Source organism: Callithrix jacchus, chromosome 13 (assembly GCF_049354715.1).
Source record: "Callithrix jacchus isolate 240 chromosome 13, calJac240_pri, whole genome shotgun sequence".
Taxonomy (NCBI): domain Eukaryota; kingdom Metazoa; phylum Chordata; class Mammalia; order Primates; family Cebidae; genus Callithrix; species Callithrix jacchus.
The window spans coordinates 76,872,743-76,896,802 of record NC_133514.1 but is presented as its reverse complement, the minus strand read 5'-3'; the positions used below and the strand labels follow the sequence as shown (position 1 = coordinate 76,896,802).

The window sequence follows — 24,060 nt, the reverse complement described above, 5'->3', positions numbered from 1 at the left end:
AGGTAGTGCTCCCATCTTAGCCTCCCTAGTAGGTGGGACTACGGAAACATGCCACCACAGTCAGCTAATTTTGTTTGTTTGTTTTATGTGGAGACAGGGTTCTGCTGTGTTGTCCAGGCTGGTCTCAGACTCCTGGCTTCAAGTGATCCATCTGCCTCAGTTTCCACTGTGCCTGGCTTAATTGTTTTTCTGCAGTTTGAATGTGAGATTCTTAGGTGGTTTTGTTTGTTTTGCATTTATCCTGATGTGCTCTGAGCTATCTGGATTGTGATTTGGTGTTTATAATTTTTTTTTTAATTTCAGAAATTGCTTCAAATATTTCTTCCTCTCTTTTTTCTCCTATGTTAGTCTCATTATACATATTTACACTTTTTATAATTGTCTCACGGTTTTTGGATATTCTGATCTATTTTGTTCTTTTTAACTTTACACTTCAGTTTTTGAAATTTCTAGTGACATTGCTTTCTTACTGATAGCCAGACATAACATATTGAGTAAACTGAACTCAGTTCTAAGTCTTTAGCATTAGATTTTATGTTTATCTGGCTAACAGGCTATACTTACTGTTTGCTGAAGTTGAGAATGTCAAAAGCTAAGATTTCTTATGGGCACCCTTGTTTCTGTCTCCACTACTGCCTTTCGTTTTTCCCTAGAGACTTCTTTTCTTTCTTTCTTTCTTTCTTTTTTTTTTTTTTTTTTTTTGAGACAGAGTTTCTCCCTTGTTACCCAGGCTGGAGTGCAATATTGCAGTCTTGCCTCACCACAACTTCTGCCTCCTGGGTTCAGGCAATTCTCCTGCCTCAGCATCCCGAGTAGCTGGGACTACAGGCGTGCACCACCATGCCCAGCTAATTTTTGTATTTTTAGTACAGGCGGGATTTCACTGTGTTCACCAGGATGGTCTCGATCTCTTGACCTCGTGATCCACCCGCCTCAGCCTCCCAAAGTGCTGGGATTATAGGCATGAGCCACGGCGCCCGGCGATACTTCTTCTTAAATAAACTTTGAGACATACAGTTCTTCCTGTTGTTTCTGCTATTATACAGAAGCGCTATTGATGTGGTGGAAAGGCATAGGAGGCACAGAAGTATTCTACAGTCTTCAAGTTAAGTCTCAGTCTTTTAGTGAACTCGTGACCCTAGTCTGAAACTTTAAACGGTGCTTTCAATGTTGTTCCCCCTTATATGAGACAGAAAGTCTAGAGGGAGATGGAGTTGGGAACGTATCTTCTCCTTGGTCAGTTAGACTCTGACAAATCCTGTTAGTTTGCCTTTGGTAAAATAATTTCTTTTGAGGGAAGATTTTGTTAAGAACAGAATGCTTTGGTCATATTTTAATATGACCGCTTTCCCCTTCCCCTGCCATAAACACAATAGTATTCTTTCAATCTTTACTTTGAGAACCTGGTAGGGCTTCTGAAAATAAAAATCACAAAAGCATAGAACCCCCAGTAAGCCTGCCTCCCTCTAGCGTTTCTAACTTTCAAATGCGTCTATACCAAATCTCCAGGAATTCGTCAATTACAGTTTAACTTTCCTACCCTGATACTTGTTTCTGAGGATGTTTCAGCATCAGAATTTCTGCTCCAATGGGCTATTATATTCTATATTTTCTTGTCTCTCCAATTTTGGTGGCAGTGATTCATTTTGTGGTCTCAATTTTCTGATGGATCTAAGAAGAGTTGTGGGTCTTCAATTTGTTCTTTTGTGAAGATGAGAATGACAACTTCCAAACTTTTCACATGCTGGACCAGAAACTGGAAGTTCTCAGCATGTTATTTTTAGTTCTAAAAGCTAAAAATCCATGAATGCTCATTACCAGCAATGTGAATAAATACATCTGTGTTATACTTATGTAAAAAAATTACTTTACTTTAATAAATTTTAAAATTAACAAACTAGAACTTTCAATCTCAATACTGATAAGTACCATAAATAATTTTCTGAGAGAAAAATTAACCTCATTTTGATATATAAAGGTTAGAAACTGTCAGATCAATATTAAGTGGTGTTTAATGATGCATAAATATGTCATAAAAATATAAAGAAATGCAAAGGAATAATACATTACATATTCAGGGTTGGAGTTAATACAAGAGGGAAGAGGACGGGGAGGGAGTGTGATGGAATTAGGGAGGGTTACACAGTTCCCAAAATGGTGGTAATATGCTATTTCTTAAACTGGACAGTGATTTCATAACCATTATTCTTTATACCTTTTACCTTAAATATTGTCAAACAAATGTATATCTATACCTTGCAATAGTATTGAGCTAGCAAAATGAAGAAAGTAGAATAATATATAGAAACTTGGAAAGATCTTTAAAATATCATTAAATAAAAAACCAAGTCATGCGATCATGTGAATGGTATAAGCATGTTTGCCTATATGTGGGTATAATACACATAAAGAAAAGCAAGTTTCCATATGAAACTTTGGTTTTAGTGATGGTTGCCTCTTAGGAGGACAGTTACAGTTTGGGGGGGAAAGAATTTTTTTTTAATTACATTTGACTTTGCCTATTTTTGTATAGCTTGATTCTTTTACAAAAAATATTTACTATTTATGCAATAAAACAAAATGGCATTGTCCATTGTCCTTCTCTCCTAAAATGCTTACACTCTATATATGTTAATAGTATACAACTGAGGAGAGGGAGCTAATAAGGAAGAAGGATAAGAGGAGAAAGTGAGAGGACTAAGCAGGAAACAGAGAAACTCAAAGTTCCAAAACTGCAACACTGAAGTAAGGTGAGGGACACTTTCTTTCCATTTCAATTCATTTCGATAGATGTGTTGAGGTAGTCAGGACTAAAGAGTCCCTAAGCAGTAAATAGAAGAGATGGACAAAATAATGGTTCAGCCGCCATTATACTTATGTAAAAAAATTACTTTACTTTAATAAATTTTAAAATTAACAAACTAGAACTTTCAATCTCAATACTGATAAGTACCATAAATAATTTTCTGAGAGAAAAATTAACCTCATTTTGATATATAAAGGTTAGAAACTGTCAGATCAATATTAAGCGGTGTTTAAAGATGCATAAATATGTCATAAAAACATAAAGAAATGAAAAGGAATAATACATTACATATTTAGGGCTGGAGTTAATACAAGAGGGAAGAGAACAGGGAGGGGGTGTGTTCAGGTTCTAAGAACCTGAACTCTTAGAAAAAGTAATTCCTGGAATAGCATTATAGCACCCTTTTTAAAAGTCTCATGATTTTCTTTTTAATGTATATTTATGCAGTATAATCATAAATATCACCCAATAAACTTTATTCAGAAAGATTCACCAAGGAGGAATCAGCCACCTGATAAACGTTGGCTTGTTTGGAGTTAGTTAATAAATCTTAAAGAGGAGCTTCCTAATTGTTCCCTTGTGATCCAAAGTTGTAAGCTCTTGGCTGTGATTCCATATTTTGGATTTCTTTAGAACAAGAAAAGAGATTTTCTTAGATGGTCGGTTATGCACTTAAGTGACTGCATAACATTTAAAGTTTTACAAGGGCTTAATATTCACATCTTGGAGAATAAAATTACAATCTTAAAATTTTGATTCAGTGTTGTTAAAATTAAAACAAATTATAAGTCACAAAAATATTGTATAAGCTTGGAAGGAAACAATACTATTTTCCAATTCCTTGGCATTTCAAATTTTTATGATTGCAGGGTTATAATATTTATATTATATTCAGTTATAAACAATGTACATGCCAAGACACAAGATGGAAAGGATAAAGGTCCTATTTAAATTTATGAAGGCTCTGTCTCTCGCTATGTCTTAGTTACAATACTACAAATAGAACACTAATCTTCAGGAGATAGCCAGTGGGAATTGCAAGTTAGTTAGGTGTTTGTTTTCCTTGAGACATTAAATAGCTCTTGCTCATCTCCTGGGCAGAGAACACTCAAATTTCATAAGGCATGCAAACATTGTATTTTTAATTTAGTATATGGAATATACTTGTTAGAGGAAATGGAGAATTTTCATTTAAACTGAAAATAAGCTACCAGCCTTATGTATCAACGGATAAATTATGTTGGCTATTAGGTTAGAAAAACACTCAGATCCCTGGGTCTATATATTAGAAATAAAATACAATAGTGCCTCTAGCAGACCACAATCCCACTTCAATGCAAAATGTTTTCACAGTCATATATAAAATCACACTTTGTGTGTTTTGGGGCACAATTTTGAATTTTTTCTTCTGTAAATCAAAACTAGTTAAGCTAACTTGGATGAAAATTTCCTCATGAAGATGTACTATATCTAATCTAATTCATTGTTCTTTTTCACCCATGCACACGTTTTAATCATTACTACTATCATTCTCTTAACGATTATAATCATTTTTCTCAACATTGATTTCTTTTTATTATTGACTGCCTGACATGGAAAGTCCATAAATATTACGATATTAATATTCCAATATAAATTTAGGTTTCATCTTCATTGGTTAGTACATGAAAATAACCATGACACAACTATTGATAGTTGCAATATGAAATTTTCACATTTATATCTAAAAATAAAGGATTCTGGAGGTCAGAGAGTAAGCAAAAAAGAAAGGCTGGACTTGTGGCTCATGGCGGTAATCCCAGAACTTTGGGAGGCTGAGGCAGGCGGATCACTTGAGGTCAGGAGTTCAAGACCGGCCTGGCCAACAGGGTGAAACCCTGTCTCTACTAAAAATGCAAAAATTAGCCTGGAGCAAGTGGTGAGCACCTGTAATCCCAGCTACCTGGGATGCTAAAGGCAGGAGAATCTCTTGAACCCGGGAGGCAGAGGTTGCAGTAAGCCAAGATGGCGCCACTGCATTCCAGCCTGGGTGACAGAGCAAGACTCCATCTCAGAAAAAAAGAAAAGAAAAGAACTGTAGTACATTTTAAAAGAAATTATTTCTTTAAAGAAATTTACCCACTAAAAGAAAATAAATGAGTACTAATCTAATCTTAATAGCTATCAGCAACAGATAGTAATTAGTGTTTATTTACTGAAGCCAGATTTTACTTTAGGTAGTTTATCTGCATTATCTATGTAATCTTTTCAGTAAAGCTGCAAGGTATAAAATTTCATATCATTTTAATACAGACAAAACAGATAAACAGGAAAAGTAAGTAACTCACTGAGAGTACACAGCTGGAATGGAAAGAAATCAAAGCCAGACCATTTGACTCAAGTCTGCCCTTTTAATCTTACTATTAAACCAATATCCTATTTCCATCAAGTATACATTAGTATCCAGTTCACATCCAGAATACTTGTTTACTTGCAGCTGACACTACTGAAACAACAAAGCAAAACCCTCAAATTGTAATATGAGCATCAAAAATAGACATATGCCAAACCCAAGTCCTTGAGTTTTTCTAACTAGGTAAACAAGGAACAACTTCTCCATTGTTCCTAATATTGGTAAATATAATGTAGGAGTCTTCTAAACACATTTTAAGTCTTTTTCTCCCACATATATGTTCTATATTTTCTTTACAATCTTTCTATTCATCATGTAGTTATTTTGTTATTCTTTTTCCTTCTGACCCCCTACAGAGAAAATCACTTTTATTTGGCTATGTTACTTCTCATGAAAACACTGTTCTGCTTTTTCCATACATCAACTATCCCATATTTATAACATTAACTCCTTATAGTACCCTAAGGGGCTATATCATTAGACTGTCACAGGAGAGAATTATCTTTTCCTGTGTACATTCTATCTGCTTCAACTTCACATCCTTTTATCCTTCTCTTTCTGTGTTCAGCAATGCCAAAGGTCAGTTCTATTTTATATAAAATGTGTATTTGCCACCTGGTACTTTTCCTGATTAAAGAAATCAACTTCTCAACATGGTTTAAAACATTTTTGATAGAGGCAATGTAGAATCTTAGCAGAAACTTGGAAATAGTAGCACATTTTTTCCCCCTTCAGGTATAGTAACCTCTGAATTATTTTGTGACAGTTTTAAAATGCTACCTAATTACAATGGTGAACAGTAATGAAAGTTTTTGCCTGATTAAATGGGAAGTTGAAGGTTACATGAAGCTTGATATAGTTAATAAAACTAACTTTGAGTTTCATGAGCATTAAATAAGATGGTTATGAACTATTTCCTTGAACAGTGGGGAGGAGGGTATAAAAGACATTTTGCACAAAAGCCTTTCCATAGAAAGTAATAAATTATATTCTGAGTGTCACCTACAACTATAAATGCCAAGATGTGGCCATTTTCCACTTCAATGACTATGAACCAACAAGGGTGCTCCTAGAATGAATTTGATCTACTCAATAATATTTGAATTTAACCAAGGGAAATATATCACATTTTTTTCTAGTGCCTTACTTGTGAGAGGTACTATCCTGGATGTTTTCATATACTATCATTTAATTGAAATTCCCTCAACAGCCTTATGTTGAAGGTGTTGATATTGTTACCTCCATCTTTACAGATGAAGGAACAGAGGCTTAAGAAGCTTGACTCAGTTGGCAACTGGCCAAACGGGGATTCAAGTTACTGCTCTATGCAACACAGTCTTTCCCAAAGCAAAACATATCAACTTCATCAAAGAGATTGATACAAATGGGCCAGTTATGAATAATGTGCATGCAAACCACAAAAACTTTTGCTTTCCAAATATTTCCTTTCTCTGCACTCTCCTTGGCATTTCAGAATTAGGTTTGTTTTCTTAAAAAATATTTATGTTTGAGTTAATATCTATTATTTTCTCCTGCAATGCAAATATTCTAGGGACAAGAAACAGAATATTTTATATATATAATATAACATATTATATATATTATATATGATATATTATATATATAATTGATGCTTTAAGATGAATAAGTTATTATCCTTCTTTCTGGGGGTAGTTTTAATAGAGGAAAGTAAATGGAAGACAGGGATGTATAGAGGGTAGGTAGATTGCTAGGTCGAAGATACATTTCAAATACTTCCTAATGTTGGCTCTGCATGGCTTCCTTGTCTGTGAACAGAATATCAAGCATATTTTCAATGGAAAACTTTTTTTAAAAATCAGATACAGCTCTAAGACAGCATCGTTGGACCTCTTTTTTTAATTCATTGAGTTTCTACAATTCTAAAATTGATGGAAAAACTTTTTCATGGTAGATGGCTAAGGCTTGCCAAGTATGTTTTAAAAGGAAGTCCGAGTTCATCTGGGATTACTTTACCAAAAAGCAAGTTGTGATCTAACCTTCAGAAAATGTTTAAGTTTCTATTTCTTCCACAGGAGTCTTCTATTGCTTATGAAAAGGAAACTAAAGGCCCCAAGTCACATATATATTTCCCAAAGCAAATAAATTCAAAGGCTGTCATGATTCTTTTTATCTGTTTCTAGTATAAGAATTAAGGTATTTTTTTTTCCCAAGTCACCTATTCTAAAAAGAAAGTTGTTAATAAAGGAAAAGATAGTGAGTAGCTTTTCAGCACTGGGGGGGAAATTGATAGCATTCATTGTTTTATAAATCAGTTTGGTAATTGATAATTAATAACTAATGCATTATGTCTTTAAATAACACTATTTTTCTATTTGAGGTGTTTCTCAGTTCTCCAAACATAGCTGATAAATGTAAAGCCATAAAATTCTCTTATTACTCAAAATATGCTCGTCAACAGTGGCAAGTAAGAAAGTGCTTACATATCGTATTACTTCAGCTTTTGGTGGAGGACGGTGTAGCCATACTTCCTGCTCTGTCAGCTAAACCCACAAAAGATTAAATGCTATGTACATAATAGCCAGTTAGTACAGGTCTGTCTTGGAGGCTGGCAGGTGTTTCCATGAAATTTCACCCCGCCTGTCACAGCACACAGGGCAGCCAGCACCTGGCAACCTCCTCAAAAACAGCACATTCTTTAATTGCTTTGAAACAGCACAAGCAACAGCAGCAGCTGCTGCCAATATTGTTAAGTAAACAGGTTTTGCACCTGCTGGAACAAACTCCTGACCTTAGTATTGGCCAATCGGGTGACCCCCACCCCCATAACTTAGACAGCCTGTCCTAATGCGAGTGGCCTAGGAGATGGGCAGCAGTCCCTCAGTATTGATTCTTTCCCTGAGATATGTAATCTCTGCCCCTTAGTTGCTTTTTGAGGGCATTGAATTCAGCCCCCTCATATGAAAATTTGAAGAATTAATTCGTCTTATGGCCAGTTCTTCTAGTTCTTTCTCTTTTCCTCTTCTGTCTTCTTTTGAGAATGCTAATGAGAAAAGATGACTTGGCTCTAATTTCCCATTTTTTGTGTTATCAGTGGCACCTCTTTATAGGTCCACAATGAAGAATGGGAGTGAAGCAAATAAACTTTCTCCCACTGACCAAAGACCCAACCTTTTAACCTCCATGAACAGAAAAATAAGAAGATAAAACAAAATATTTTTATGTACAATATAAGAGCTGGGTTCTTCAAAAGTAAAATTTTCAGTGTTTTATGGCCTTGGATGGGTATCTCCTCACTGTGTAGTGAGAACAGAAAACTCAGTTGCAGCAGCCAAGCAAAAGTGAAGTCAAATCTCACTGGAAAGTCCTTCTCACCCTCATCAGACATACATACACTGTTCTTATTTAGTAGGATCAGTTCTAAGGTACAGTAAGAAACACAATTCAGGCTTTAGGGAATACAGGCCAGAAATATGGAGTACCAAGGGGCAATGGAGAAATACAGCCCCAAAGTATTCATGACCATTCTCCTGTTTGTTCACAACTTCTACAAACTGTAGAAGTCTCTCCTAGTGGATAAAGCATTGGATTTGACTGGAACATAAACATGAACATCTCAATTTCTAGGTGGGAAAAGACAAACTCTATAAGGCTATTTTATAGTGCAAATGTCTTAATAGTCTCAAAGACATCGGATGATAATTAACTGGTGAACTGATTTCAAAATCTTATCTTGAACTGTAGCTCCCATAAATCCCTATATGTTGTGGTAGGGCCCTGGTGGGAGGTGATTGAATCATGGAGGCAGGTTTTCCCATGCTGTTTTTCTGATAGTGAGTAAGTCTCATGAGATTGGATGGTTTTACAAAGGGCAGTTCCCCTGTACACACCCTCTTGCCTGCCACCATGAAAGATGTGCCTTTGCTCCTCCTTCGCCTTCCGCCGTGATTGTGAAGCTCCCACACAGAAACATGGAACTGTGAACCCTTTAAACCTCCTTTGCTTTATAAATTACCTAGTATCGGGTTTGTCTTTATTAGCAGTGTGAGAATGGACTAACACAACTGGGTTTTAGCATGCATTATTTGTGGATTGTTTAATTCTCAAAACAAGTCTTCTTGTGACTTGGTTTCTAAAAATGATACAACAGAGGATTTGGTTTATCAGAGAGAAAGTATAATTCCAACAAAGAAAAACATACAAACAGTATAAAGTGAGCCTTAAGATGGAGAGAGATAAATGGAAAATTGTGAACCATGGGTGAAAATGTACTAGAATATATTTTGGGTTCTTTCATTTTCATCATAAGCACACCAAATTCTTAACCTAGTAGAACAAAGACTGGATAGGCCTGCAGGCAAATGATCAAAAATCTGTTGCAAATCCTAAAGCCAACAGAATGTTTTGCCTATGGCTTGTGTATACCATTTGATCAAAAAGAATAATGCAACTGTGAGTTAGTCTGAGGTTGAGGAATTTTTCCAACAAGATAAGTTAATTATTTATTACTATTGATTTGCTAGAGTGTTTCTGCAAAATCAAAATATATTTCTTTTCCACTTTAACATTTCTAAGAATTATGTGACAACTCTCCAAAGTTGTTATTAAATCTAACCTATGTTTTATAACATTCTTGATGCAGCTGATCAATTTGCTACATCAAGCTTATATATTCACATGTTTTAAATAAAGTAACATATAAGTTATGTGCCTCATATGTAACAGTTGAAGAATAATAATAAAAATGTAAATTTTCCATTTTAGATCATTTCCTGAGTCATACTAACCACTAAAAGACCAGAATATACACACTGAGATAAATGGACTAAGAAATTGATGAAGAAATCTCTAGTGACTCATTGAATCCAGGCTGTCTAATTTCCAAGGAACAATTAATACTTTTAGCCAAGATCTATAGAGTATATAAATGGTGTGTTAAGAAAATAACAAAAATTATTCTAACTTTTAATCTTCCTCCATCCTTTCTTTTAACATCTGCAGCAACATCATAAGGAAAACATATATTTAAGATAGAAAGAAGGGGCCTGTATCATGATCTGGATTATATCAAGATTTAGGAGTCTTTGGAGTTTATAAGCATTAAAATATTTGATTTGTGTCATGTAAAGTGTCCCTTTTATTTTATTTTATCCTATGGAAGTATATATTTTAAAATAAAGAACAAATAGGCTAAAATAGTTTTGTGTACAATTAAAAAATTGAGGTATCTTTTTCCATTTATTGCTGCTATAATTTTTTAAAATCTTATGTATATTAAATGTATTATGTATTATGTATATTATATGTATATTGCTATCCTCTAAATCTGTCTATAATCAGCAAAAAACCAGGATTTAAAACAAACCTAACTCTAGGGCTTTTTCTGAAGATGTAGGGGAGGCATAGCACTCTTTGTTTCTGAAATATATGGACAAGTACTTGAGGTATATAAATGGAATCATACAAGGACAACTAATTATTCATAAAAATAAAAGTGGGCATTGCTACACCTGAGTCCCAGAGTTTTTGTGTCTTTGTATGTAATTCTGAGAACATAATATGGCTTTCTGAGCTTCAGAATCTTCATCTGTACAAAGAAAATAACAAATTGACATTCAAGAGACTACTACATGAAATATCTGAGAAGGATGACAGTGAATGCTCAACGCTTATTGTCCATCTCTGCATGTGCTGGTTCTCTTAAACATAGTCATGGCTACATATTTTCAAAACTAACAAGAGAACAAAACTCTGTAAAAATATTTCTCTTCCTTAAATCAAAACCAGTTTCAAATATTTTTTTTAAAGATAACTGATAGGGGAGCCAACATCTACATGGAAAAGAAAGACCTTTTGTAAGTTCCACGAAATAATGTTATGTTAAGGCTTTTGCCTTATACATAACAGAGCCTAAATAATTGTCGTATTAAAAATTTAGTCAGGTTCAATGAGGTATAAGTTACTTATGATAAAATGCCTGGGGTTTAAACATACAGTTAAATGCATTTTAACAAATGTATATACTTATATAACTACCATCTTAAGATATGGAATATTTCCGTTCCCCAAAAAAGTTCTCTCATGCCAATAATCCTCACTTCCTCTTTCTTTCCTAGCAGGCAACCACTGATCTAAATTTGGAAACTATATTTAATTTCATCTGTTATGGAAATTCATAGAAATGGAAGCATGCAGCATATATACCTTTTTCAGGCTGTTTTGTCCAAGAATGTTTGTGAGATTCATTGCTGCAATTCTGTGTATCAGTAGTTCATTCATTGTTATTGCTGACTTGTGTTTCCTTGTGTTAATGTACCATAAGTTGTTCAGTTATTCATCTGTTAAAAGACATTTAGGTGGTTACCAGTCGTTTGGCTACTGTGAATAAGATGCTAGCAACATTTAAATGCAGATACTTGTGAACTACATTTACATTTAAGATGTCAAGCTTTGGCCGGGCGCGGTGGCTCAAGCCTGTAATCCCAGCACTTTGGGAGGCCGAGGTGGGTGGATCACGAGGTCAGCAGATCGGGACCATCCTGGTCAACATGGTGAAACCCCGTCTCTACTAAAAATACAAAAAATTAGCTGGGCACGGTGGTGCGTGCCTGTAATCCCAGATACTCTGGAGGCTGAGGCAGGAGAATTGCCTGAACCCAGGAGGCGGAGGTTGCCGTGAGCCGAGATTGCGCCATTGCACTCCAGCCTGGGTAACAAGAGCGAAACTCCGTCTCAAAAAAAAAAAAAAAAAAAAAAAAAAAAAAAAAAAAAAGATGTCAAGCTTTTTGGCATAAAGTTATTTATAATATTCATAATATTCCCTATTTCTTGTTTTCCTGCTTATTTTTGAGTTAGTTCAGCACTATTATGATTCCATTGGATCTCATCTCTGGTTGGTATATTTACTTGTTTGGTTTTGTGCATGAACCAGCATTTTCATTTCAAAACCATTTGCTCCAGTTAAAGTTACCAAAGGGTTTTCAAGTAGAGGAAGGCTAATTTTCTGAGGCACCAGAGGAGGAAAATGTAATAATCCACTGTCGCGGAATACCCTACTTTATATACAAAATAAGGATACATTTCAATTTTCTCCTATGCCACTTACCAATTTATTGACTCTCTTGGTTCCAAACTCACCCTTCTTTGCCTGCTCTGTGATAGCATAGCTGGATCTGTTAATATTTTTCTCATGACAGCTGACATACACAATGTTAAGTTTAGACAGTAGAAAGTACTGAAAAGACAGTGCTCCTTTCTCTAGGCACTTGCATCATGTGGCTTCTTCAGTGTCCAGCAGTCAGCAGTTTTCCCTGACACATAATAGGAGGCCTTGCAGTAAAGTCAATAGTAAGTACTCGTCTGAGGACAGCATACTCCAAAACCACAGAGAACATATTTCCATCAAGTCCCACTAGCTCAGCATCTCAGTGACTTCTCTACCATTCAGTGAGCCATAGTTGGCCACATCTACAAAGGCTTGGGCTTGGGCTTTGGGAATGAGTGTCTCTTTTTTGACCACTCTATCTCTGCCCTAGGTGTAGTGAGATAAATAAAAGTAATTCTTTTTGCATCTCCCTAGTCCAAGCTTCATTGCTCTAGTCCTCTCTTAAATATAATAATTATGAATATGAAAACTTTCCCTGTTAAAATTTCTGTGTGATATCTGTCTTCTGTTTTAACTCTTACTGAGATAGAATTAGCACCAGGAAAAATTCTAGGTATAGCAGCAAAAAATATGACATTGTTTACTATATTGGAGAGTCTTGACTTCTTATCCAGTTTATAGAGCTAAGTTAATTCACAGACCCACAGCCTCTTGATTCAAGAGAAATTCTGGACACCAGGAAGGAGGATCCTCTGCTACAGCCATAGCTACATACCAGAAATCTTCACTAAAGGCTCCCAAAAAGAAATGTGTGGCCATTTATTAGAGTGACTGTGCATTAGCAAAAAGACAAAAACCCAAACTTTTAAATGATTACCAGATATTTGGCTCTGAATGGAAGCTAATTCCTGGTGACCCAAAATGCCAACGCAGTCAGATGATAGATAGAATATCAGCTCAAGTCCAACTTAAAGTGTGCCATGTTAGTCCACAGCCCCATCCTGTATTTAGATGCCTGGTTCCTGTATGCATGATTGCAATAGAGATACTTAGCAACAGTCAGAATCCCCATATTGACTCTTCGATTCATGGATATGGACCCTTAATATAGAAAGGGCCAAGTGAAAGCCCCTGGAACTTCCTCCTCACTCCTAAGATAGTATATGAGAAACAAGACTGTATCACTGGGGGAAGTTTAGATGTGAATGCCATGATCAAAATTTGTAAAGCAGCAGCCGTGGTAAAATCTAGCAAATCCTCATATTACTCAACAGTAATATTGAGAATGACCATAAATGACCAGAATGACCATGGACTATTTTTGGCTTAATAAGTTGGTGACTTCAACTGTAGCTATTGTCCCACATGTAATATGTTTAGTGGAACAACACAGGCCCTTCCAGTTATAATCTACTCTTGATATGGCTAAGCCAGCAGTATATCTGCAGAGATCTACCCACTCCCTGCCATGTAGAGTCTGCAGAGGTCTTTGTCTTTATTACACTTAGAAAAACATGCAGTGGTCTACCGTATTGATGATGCTGTGCTTATTAGATACAGTCAACTGAAAGTTACAAACATTTTAGATGCCTTAGTAAGTTATATATGAGCAGGAGGTACCAGGAAAATCAAAATTTACGGATTCGCTTCAGTGAAATTTCTGGAGAATTAATGGTTTGGAGTATGTGGACATATTCCCTTCAAGGTCAAAAACTAATTTCTTCCTCACATCAACCATCATATGCAAAGATGCCCAATGCCTAGTATAATTTTTTAAATTTTGTAAGCAACCTCGATCCCATTTGAGAGTGTTATTTCAGGCCATTTTCAGAGTCATCCTCAAGGTGGCCAGTGCTTACCAGTGCTTAGTAGAGACTAGCGTAAAAGAAGGCTCTGAAGCAAGTTCATTCTGTTTATGGTCTGCCACTTGGGCCTTAGGATTCTGCAGATCTGATGATAGTCAGTCTGTGGAAAACAAAGATACTACATGGAGACCCTGACAAGCACTGATAGGAAAATTACAGTGTGCATCCCTAAGATACTAGAATATATATAATATCCACAGATATGTAGGGGTGTGTGTGCATGCATGCATGTGTATTCACACATGTAAAATCTACAGATAACTATTCTCCTTTTGAGAAATAGCTTCTTGTTTTCTACTGGGTCTTGGTAGGAACTGAACACCTAACAAGGGGACATAAAGTGGCCACATGATCCAAACATTCTGTCATAAATTGAGTTGTCTGACCCACATAGCCCCAGTAATCTATCATGAAATGAAAATAGTATGTAAAAGACCAAGCTTGGTCCGGTCTGGAATGTATGAGAAGCATGAGCAGGTAGCACCAACTCCTTTAATATCAACTAATGGTGCATTGTCTGTTCTCTCAGGCCACAGGCAGGTCCCCCTGGGATATTTATTATGACCAGTTATCTGAAAAAGCAAAACACTCAAGCCTGGATTCCAAATGGATCTTCACAATATGATAGCAGTAATACAAAGCAAATAAATGTAGCACTACAATCCCACAGAGTTACCCGAATGATGGCAGTGAAAGAAAGTTTTCTTAGTGGGTAGAGCCTTGAGCAGTACATCTAGTTGTCCATTCAGTGCAGAGTTAGAGAGGGCCAAAAGTACAGATTTACATGGTTCTTGGGAAGTTGCTAATAATTTAGCCAAATGGTCAGGGACACAGGAAGAATAGTATTAGAAAATTTGTGACAAAATCCAGGGAAGAAGTATGTGAATGGGCTTTACAAAATGAGCAAAGACAGAAGGTATTTGTGATCCATGTCAATGCCCACTAAAGTGCATCCCTAGAGAAGGTTCAAATTACACCTGTTTAGATGTCAGTCTCTTTCATCAGCTCAATGGGTAGTACATAAACAAAAATGACATGGATACAGGGATGGGGGCTACACAAGGGCTTAACTACATGACTTCCTTCCAAGGCTGACATAACCAACATCACAGCTAAGAGCCTATCCCATCAGCAAAAGAGACCAATGCTAACCCCCTGACATGGCACCATTCCCTAAGGAACCTGCTCAGCCACATTATGGCAGGTTGTTTACATTGGACCTCTTGCACCATTGAGGGGGCAGAGAGTCTTCCTCACTGGAATAGACATGCATTCTACATAGGCATTTTTTTCTCTGTCTATAATGCTGCTTCTAGTTCCACCATCTGTGGACTCATGGAATACATTATCAGTGGAACACATCCCATAGCATTGCTTCTGATTGAGTAACTCATTTCACAACAAGGTACAGAAATAGGCTTAAACTTATAAAATTAATTGATCTTTCCATATACCTGATCACTCAAAAGGGGTTAGGCTAAATGAAAGGTGAAATAGCTTATTGAAAACTCAGTCATGGTACAAGTAGGGAGACAATAGGATTCCGTTTTACATAATCGGAGTATATACTTTGAATCTGAGAATGTTGTATGGCACTATCTCTTCCGTAGTCAGAATGCATGGGCTTGAGCATCAAGGGGTGAAAGCAGAAATAGCACTTCACAGAATTATAAACAATAATTCACTTACAATTTATTTTTTTCCCATCCTAGCAACATTGACCTTGGTTTGTTTTGGTTCACAACCAGATAATGACTCCACAGGGCACATAATAACGGTTAGACTGAGTTTCAAGATAAGACTGCTACCTCCTATTTTGGGTGATTTATGACATGGAGGGAATAAATAGAAAATGAGCAATTGACCCAAACTACCAAGGGGAATACAGGGTTTCTATTGCACAATAAGGGCAATGAAAATTTGGAGGATTCTCTAGAGCACCTCTTAAGCTGTTCCATGACAGTAGTAAAGTTTAATGGAAAGTACAGTAACCAAAAAAAAAAAAAAAGTATGATGAATGAGGACCTCTGACCTTTCAGAAATTACTATTTGGGTTGCTCCATCAGGTAAAGAACTTTGACAGGCTAAGGCACTGGATGAGGATGGGGAAACAAAATAAAATGCATGGTGAAAGTAGAAATCCACAGATATTAATTATGCCTGATAGCCAATTATAGCACAAGGGCTGAGGTAGCTTTGAGTATTTTCTTATTTCTTCTTATGTATAGCTGTTTAGGTTTATGTGTGCTATTTCCTTCATTTATCTGCTTTCCATTTTTATTTTACATACTATTTGTTGGAAGTTAACTTTACAAGTTAGCCTTTGGGTAACAGACTGTTTTGCTGTGCTATGATAGAATTTGAGGTTAATAAAAGTACCAGGGATGGGATACATTGATTATTGGGCCTGCACATCCTCTTTTTGGGGAAAGGATAAGAATTGCTTCACTTGCAAAAAATGTAACAAGATCTGGTTAAATGGAAATACAGAGCTGTTTCATTGTTGTATGGAAGTACAAATGTATGTAGAAGGATGAATATGAGAGCCAAGTAGTCAAACAGGTACTCTGTGCCAATTATCAACTTATTGCCTCTCACCTTTAAATCCATCCTTCATTGCCTACTCTGCAATAATGGACCTGTGTTTGGTAAATGTTCTACTTGGACATTAGTAGGATGTTAAGCTTAGTCGTCAGAAGATGTTGGAGAGACAGCGGAGAAAGTGCGTCTCCTTCCTGTTACAATGTGCTTCTTTCTCCTGGTTCTTGCAACACATATGGCTTCCTCAGCACCCAGCAGCCAAGGGCATCTCCTGGCTCCCCCAAGAGGGTTGTATAGCAGAGGGCCATCAGCCACATACTTCCACACGACTGGCAACCCAGTGGAATCTACAGAACATCTTTATAACTAAGGAGTTCAGCAAGGTTGTAGGATGCAAGATCAATATTTCTTTTAAAAAGTATATATTCTGGCAATAAATAATTGAAATTCATAATTTTTAAAAATAGTGCAATTACAATGACTTCAAAAAGTGAAATGATTAGTTATACATCTAATAGTACATGTACAGAATCTGTATGTTGTAAACTACAAAACACTGATAATATAAATGAAAGAAGACAAGTGGAGAGCTATACCACGATTATTTTGTTCCTATGTCAGTTCTCACATAATTGATCTATAGAGTCAATGCAAACCCGTTCAAAAATCCCAGGCTTTTTAGTAGATATGAATAAAACTGACTTAGAAAACCAAAGGAACTAGACTAACCAAGACAAGGTGTCAGATGGGTTGGAGCAGGGGTTAGGGGCATTTCGTTTTGTTTTTGTTTTCATTATGTCTGGGTCTTAGACAGTGTCTTAGTTCATTTGTATTTCCATAAAGGAATACTTGAGGCTGAGTAATTTACAAAGAAAAAGAGGATTATTTGACTCACAGTTCTGCAGGTTGTACAAGAAGCACGGCACCAGCATCTGCTTATGGTGAGGGCTTCAGGCTGCTTCTACTCATGGCAGAAGGTGAAGAGGAGCAGGCATCACATGGCAAAAGCAGAGAAGCAAAACAGAAAGAGGGGAGGAGGTACAACACTCTTTTCAAAAATTGGTTATTGCAGGAACTAACAGAGGGCGAACTCATTCATTACTGCCAGGACAGCTCCAAGCTTTTCATGAGGGATTGGCCCTCATGACCCGAACACCTTCCACTAGGCCCCAACACCAACAATGGGGATCAAATTTCAATATGAGGTTTGGAAGGGACAAATATCAAAACTATATCAGGCAGACACTGTGTCACCAGGTGTCATGGGGGTGTGGGTGCTTCTCAGGACTGCAATTTTTCCTTGTGCTGAATTCTGGGCCCAGCACTGTCCATCTGCTGAGGGAAGAGAATTGCTTGAACCCAAAAGGTGGAGGTTTCAGTGAGCCGAGAACCCGCCACTGCCCTTCAACCTGGTGACACAGCGAGACTCTGTTTCAGAAAAAAAAACGGTTTTCACCATTGCCCCAGGGTGGCAGCGGTAGCCCACCCTGACCTGAGCCCAAGCCTATATTAAAGCTTTGGTTTAAAAGAGGAGAATGGGGGGAATAATCTGAACCCGGTATCATGAGTTTCTTGTAGCAGCACCTGTTCCCTCCATCCTGGTCTACCAGGAGGGCCACTTTGACAAGACTCTTGCCAATTGTTCCTGTGAGGACTCGGTGAAGCCCATGAAGAGTTTGCAAGCGCATTCAAATTCCTTTTTCTGGTTTTCTACATCCCAAGCAGATATGGGTTTTCTGATGTCTAGAACTTTTAGATTGGCAAGATTTGTGTTTTGTTTTGTTTTTGCTTTTTCTCCTTGTTTTAATTTGGGCACTTAAAAGTGCCATTATATCCTCTTCTAGAATTCATTGTTTCTAGTAAGAAATTACGTCTCCTTCTTGTTGTTCTCCTGTGTGTATTGTGGTAATTTTCTCCTGGCTCCTTTTCAGATTTGTCTCTATATTGTTGGTTTTTCAGCAGTATGATTAGGATGTGCCTAGATATGGTTTTCTTTGTGTTTGTTCTGAATTTATGATTTGCTGCTTCCTTTTAAAAATAATTTAAATTTTATACTTTTTTCAAATATTATTTTATTTTTCATTCTTTCTCCTCCTTTTTCCTGGTATTCCAATTATATACATATTAAACTATTGCTATTATCCTACCATGGCTATGTTCTCATGTTTTCAATCTTTGTCTCTCTTTGCTTCCATTTGTATGATTTCTATTCACCTGTTTTCAATTTTAATGATCCTTCCTATGTCCAGTCTGATGTTACCCCCAACCGCAATTAAATGTTGTTATTGCAAAACTATATTAATCAGTTTCAGTTCTTAGCTTCCATTTGGCCCTTTTCAGGGCTTCAAGTTATTTCCTGAAACTCTCCATCTTTTCACTCATTATATCATGCTTTCCTGTAGATTCGTTAACATATTGTTATTTGTGTTATAGCTATTTTAAAGTTATTCTTTAATAATTCCTCTATCCTCATCATCTGTGCATTTGTATCTAAGAATGATTTTCTTTTTAATCATAAGGCATCCTGCTTTTTTGCCCTTTTAATTATTTTCTATTGTATACTAAATATCATGTCTAAAATACGTGTGTATTATTTGTTTCTTTTTAAAAATAAGGATTACTACTTTCCTCTGTCAGTGTTAGGTAACTAGGCTGAATTAGAGTGAGAGGCTGTTCAGGTTGATTTAATCTATGATTGAGCTGATTTGAAAAGAGGCTGTGGTTTCAATTCCTCTAGGAGGTCTTTGGAATTAGAACACAGGGAGTTTCATAAATCTGTTCTTGTTCTTTAGCCACACCTTTTTATACCACCTCATCATTGACATATTTGACCTCAACAGAAGTTGAATTGGGTGGAAGTTCAGTTATGACTTTGGTAAGACTCGGCTCATGTCTGGCTTCAAATGGTTTGAAGTTATCCTCTCCCTATACTGGGACCCAGGAATCAAATCGGAAGACTGTTGGACCTCAGAACTGCCCACCTGTGAAAGCATGAGACTGGGGGATGAGACTTCAAGTCTGTAGGAATACAGATAACAAGTCTGCAGACATTGACTGGGAGGATTTGAATTTTCTTTCTGCTTTCCCACCCTACACCCAGGTTCTGTTACTCACCAAAATTCCTTTGCAAGAGGATACTTGGCAGAAAGCAATTGCCTTTGTTTGTGAGGCTCCTGCAGCATGCCAGTCCATGGGCTTGCTGAAGGATGACAGGTTTGCCTCTGTCCAAGCCAACACTGTTTGGATTCTATTCTCTACCAGCCCTGCTGCTACCCACAACAATTGGTATCAAGTAGAACAACATTAGCTGTCCCTGAGCTGTTTCTCACAAAGACTCATCCCTCTAAAGTTTAGTTCTTTTAGATTTTTTAGTATCCACAGCCCTTCATTTGCTTTGAAGAAAAGTATAATTTGTTTTAACCTGCTGATTTCTTGTTTCAATGGAAGTAAGGTATACATGTGAAGATTCTATATGGCCTACAGACAGAGACTATCCATGCCTAAGCACAGAAATACCTTTATCATGAAAAGTGTCAGATAATTAATAAAAACTGATTTTTAAAACAAAAATGTAAAAATAGTCATTAATCTCATTGTTCCTTTTTAACTATTTATATTGAAAAGCAAATTTACCACTATGCCTCTCTGATTTGACTCCAGAGTTAATTATTAACATTTTGGTGAGTATAATTTAATACAATTCCCCATTGGATATTTTGCTATACTTAAAGTGGCATAGCCCTATATACATATAATTACATATATATTTTTATTCAAAAAATTGATTAATACAACACATATTGCTTTGAAATATGCTTGGCTCACTGTCATCTTTCCAAATCAAAATACGTAAGTTCTTGTTCTTTTTAATTTCTACAGAAAACACTCTTACATGGCCAAGTCACTAGTAATAGCAACAATCCTCTACTGATAGTTATTTAGGTTGCCTCAATATTTTGTACAGATAATATTTTTATAGTTATATCTTTATACATTCCTAATATAATGCTTTCTAAGAAATAAAATACAGATTTTAGTAGAAAAAAAGACAGCTTTTAACATTCAAGAAAAAAAGTAAAGCCATTGTATTTGATTTCATGGTTTAGCTTTTGTGTTTTCTACACAGTAGTTATTTATATAAATGCCCTTGTCATTGTACATACACCGGCAATTAATCTTTATTTTTGGCCAAAGTGTTTGGTTTTTAAAAATGTTTAATACAGAATCATAAACACTAAATGCTTCAGTAAAATACAGAGGGAAGAATAGGGGCTTTGTTAGCCATATGTGGCCACGAAGCCCAGGTCTGCTGTGTAGTGGCCATGGGTAACATCTTTGAGGCTGTGAAGTGAGCACAGTAGCAAATCTGTGCTTCATGGTTGTTGTGAGGATTAAATGAGAGTTTAAACATTTAGACAGTAGGTATATGCACAGCAGTTCCTAGCTGCTATCACTGTCATTCTGGAAATATTGATCACAAGGAAAAGAAAACAGGGACCAGAAAAAAAGCAAATTAAAAAGAAATTAGCCATTAACAACTATTATAATGTCTACAAATAAAAATAAGAGTAATCATATATAAAAAGAAAAAGACTCTAGGATAATTAAATGCCAGTTTTACATTTCTGAAGTGGTCAACATCAACACCAAAGAAATTAAATTGAAATATTACATAATCACTTTTTGTTGATGGAGAGGAACATCTAAAATAAATAAAACTCTTAAGCAAACAAAAGGAGTTTTGGGAATAAGTGCATCTTAAAGAGGATCATTAAGCCTTTTGTCTCACAGTTAGAAAAGGGTGATGACTGGCAAAATTGTGAGATCTCTTAAAATAATTGATGTTCTTACATACAGAGGTCATTTTGTTCTCCAAATATCAAAAAACAGCATATCTCATTTACATACTGTACTGGTCAATTAAGCTACAGAAAATAAAACCACATGAACCAATTACATTTTGTTCTCTTTTTCTAAAATAGTATTATCTTTAAAAAGATTCAAAGAAATTTTCTTATAAAATCCCAACTCTTTGAACAATGATGCAGCAACTATCTCCCTGTACAGAAATAAAATGTCCTAATGTAAGGCCATGTGGTAACACTCCTTTGGATACCATGCAAGATAGAGGGGTTGGAGGAATGCTACATAACCTACTAGCAATCCCCTGTTAGGTGGGAAAAGCACCTTACGTTTTCAGTGGCTACTCCTGCCCACTGGAGCCCATGTTTCTCAAATGCTCCTGCCAAGATCTGAAAGAAGAGAGTCTTCCTGAACAAGCCTTTCCCAGACAGATAGCTCCCTTCCACCAGCACCTATGTTGCACACAGAATGTCTGTTACCATTTACACTTCATTAACAGGTTAATTAACTATAAATTGAGGCGATAGACTGAGCAGTGACTATGGAAAAATAGATGTAGATGCCAAATCCACCCAGCTTCCTTTAGTGAGAGCAGAAAAAGGGTAACAGAACCCAAGCTTCAATTTTCATCAGATTTCTCTTGTGTGTCCAAATATTGGGAAGCAGACCTAGACATGGCCATTACAAGTTAATGCCATGGTGTCTCCCATTCAGCGTCATTCTGTGCATGGAAAACACAGTTAACAATCATTCGGAAGCTGACCATACAGCTACCAAATTTATCTGTGCATAAAGAATAAATAAATTAGTGGTGATCACGAAAAAAGAAGCCAATACTTAGAATCAGTTTGTTCTCTGCAAGGTTTAGTGCTTTATATTGCTATGAGAAGGGATCCCTCTGTATGTGAAAGCCCTCCTACCCAATCTGTTTTCTGATAACCCAGGAATAGGAGCTTTTAACACAGCTAGATTTTAATCAACTTCTTTTGGAAGTCCTAACTTACAGTGGTGGATAAACTTTTAAAACAAAGTAGAGAACTGTGCATCATCTTGTAGGCTAGAGAGGAAAATTCATAACGACAAAAATTACACAGAAAAAGAGATAGACATATGTAGTTTAGATATTTGTCCCCAAATCTCTTGTTGAATTGTAATTGCCAATGCTAGAGCTGGGGCCTGATGGGAGGTGTTTGGATCATATGGTGGATATCTTATGCTTGGTGCTGTCATCTCAATAGTGAGATCTCATGAGAGCTGGTCATATAAAACTGTGTGGCGCCTTCCCCAGTCTCCACTCTCGCTTGCTACTGCTTTCTCCATGTGATGGTACTTGCTCCCACTTCCACCTCCACCGTGATTAAAAGCTCCCTGAGCCTTCAGCAGAAGCCAGTAAGTGCCAGCACCATGTTTCCTGTAAAGGCTGTAGAACCATAAGCCAATTAAATCTCTTTTCTTTATAAATTGCCCAGTCTCACATATTTATAACAATGCAAGAATGACATAATACAAGAGTCAACTCTTATTTAGAGATACAGACTTTATCTATTTTGGTTTTCTTCACGTTATACTGCTCATTGGCTACTGCCAGAGAATATACAAAAATCACAAAAGAAAAAATGGCCAGTTATTTTTTAGTAGGTACCAAAGGCACCTTTGGCATACATTTCCCATAGTAGGCATGGGGGAGGTCAAGAGCCTGAAAAGCTACTGCTAAATGGCTTTGCAAGTGAATTGACATATATTAGCATATATTGTGTTCTCATTCAGATTTTCTTTTTAATTATAAAATACGATATGTTGTAGGACTTTCTTTGTTTATTTATTTGAATAATTAACCAATATACTAAATGTGGGGTGTGTGCTTGTATGTGTGCGCCTGTCCAGGACTGTATGAAGAACCGGGGACCCAGGGACTAAGATTTTTCCTGCCTTTTACGAGTTCACAGCCTAGGAAAGGAATTGGTAGCTAGATTCCAAGCACTAGGTTCATAATTACCTTATTTGTGTCTTGCACCATACCTATACAGTAGGTTCATGAACTATATTTTATAAATGAGGATACTGAGGTGCAGAGGTATTAAGTAATTTACCTAAAGGGCATTCAGCTACTCAATGGAAAGAGTAAAAGGCAACCCAGTCTCTGTGGCTCCAAAGCACTGGTCCTTCCCACTGTGGCACACTATCTATAGTGGGAGAGCCAGGAAAGGAAACAGATGAGACAGCACAGCCCAGGGAGCAATGGACAAAGAGCTCCCCCATATAATTCTATTTTTCTTCCTCTTTCTAAAATGTTATGGCCTGTTAATCAGAAGGAAAGTCAATATTGTGACTACTGGTTTTTACATTTCTGGCTGACAATTCAGATAAAAGGCTTTAATTTTGGATATCTTTGAGAACACAAAGCCTCAGAGCTCTGAAGTGTTTATTCAGTAGCACTTCTAATTAATAGGCAACCTATACCTAGCAAGGTCTATGAAAATTCACATAAGATACTCAATGGCCAACCCCC

General features: G+C 36.5%; 1 long non-coding RNA gene across 1 annotated transcript in view; it reads right to left on the bottom strand.

Moving 5' to 3' along the window:
- Positions 1-24,060, bottom strand: part of LOC144578872 (uncharacterized) — a 69,382-nt gene that overhangs the window by 36,594 nt on the left and 8,728 nt on the right. The window contains exons 2-3 of the long non-coding RNA XR_013525329.1: positions 14,142-14,247; positions 11,382-11,515 (exon numbers count right to left, since the gene is read on the bottom strand). This is a non-coding gene — a long non-coding RNA (uncharacterized LOC144578872). The remainder of the gene's footprint in view (positions 1-11,381; positions 11,516-14,141; positions 14,248-24,060) is intronic.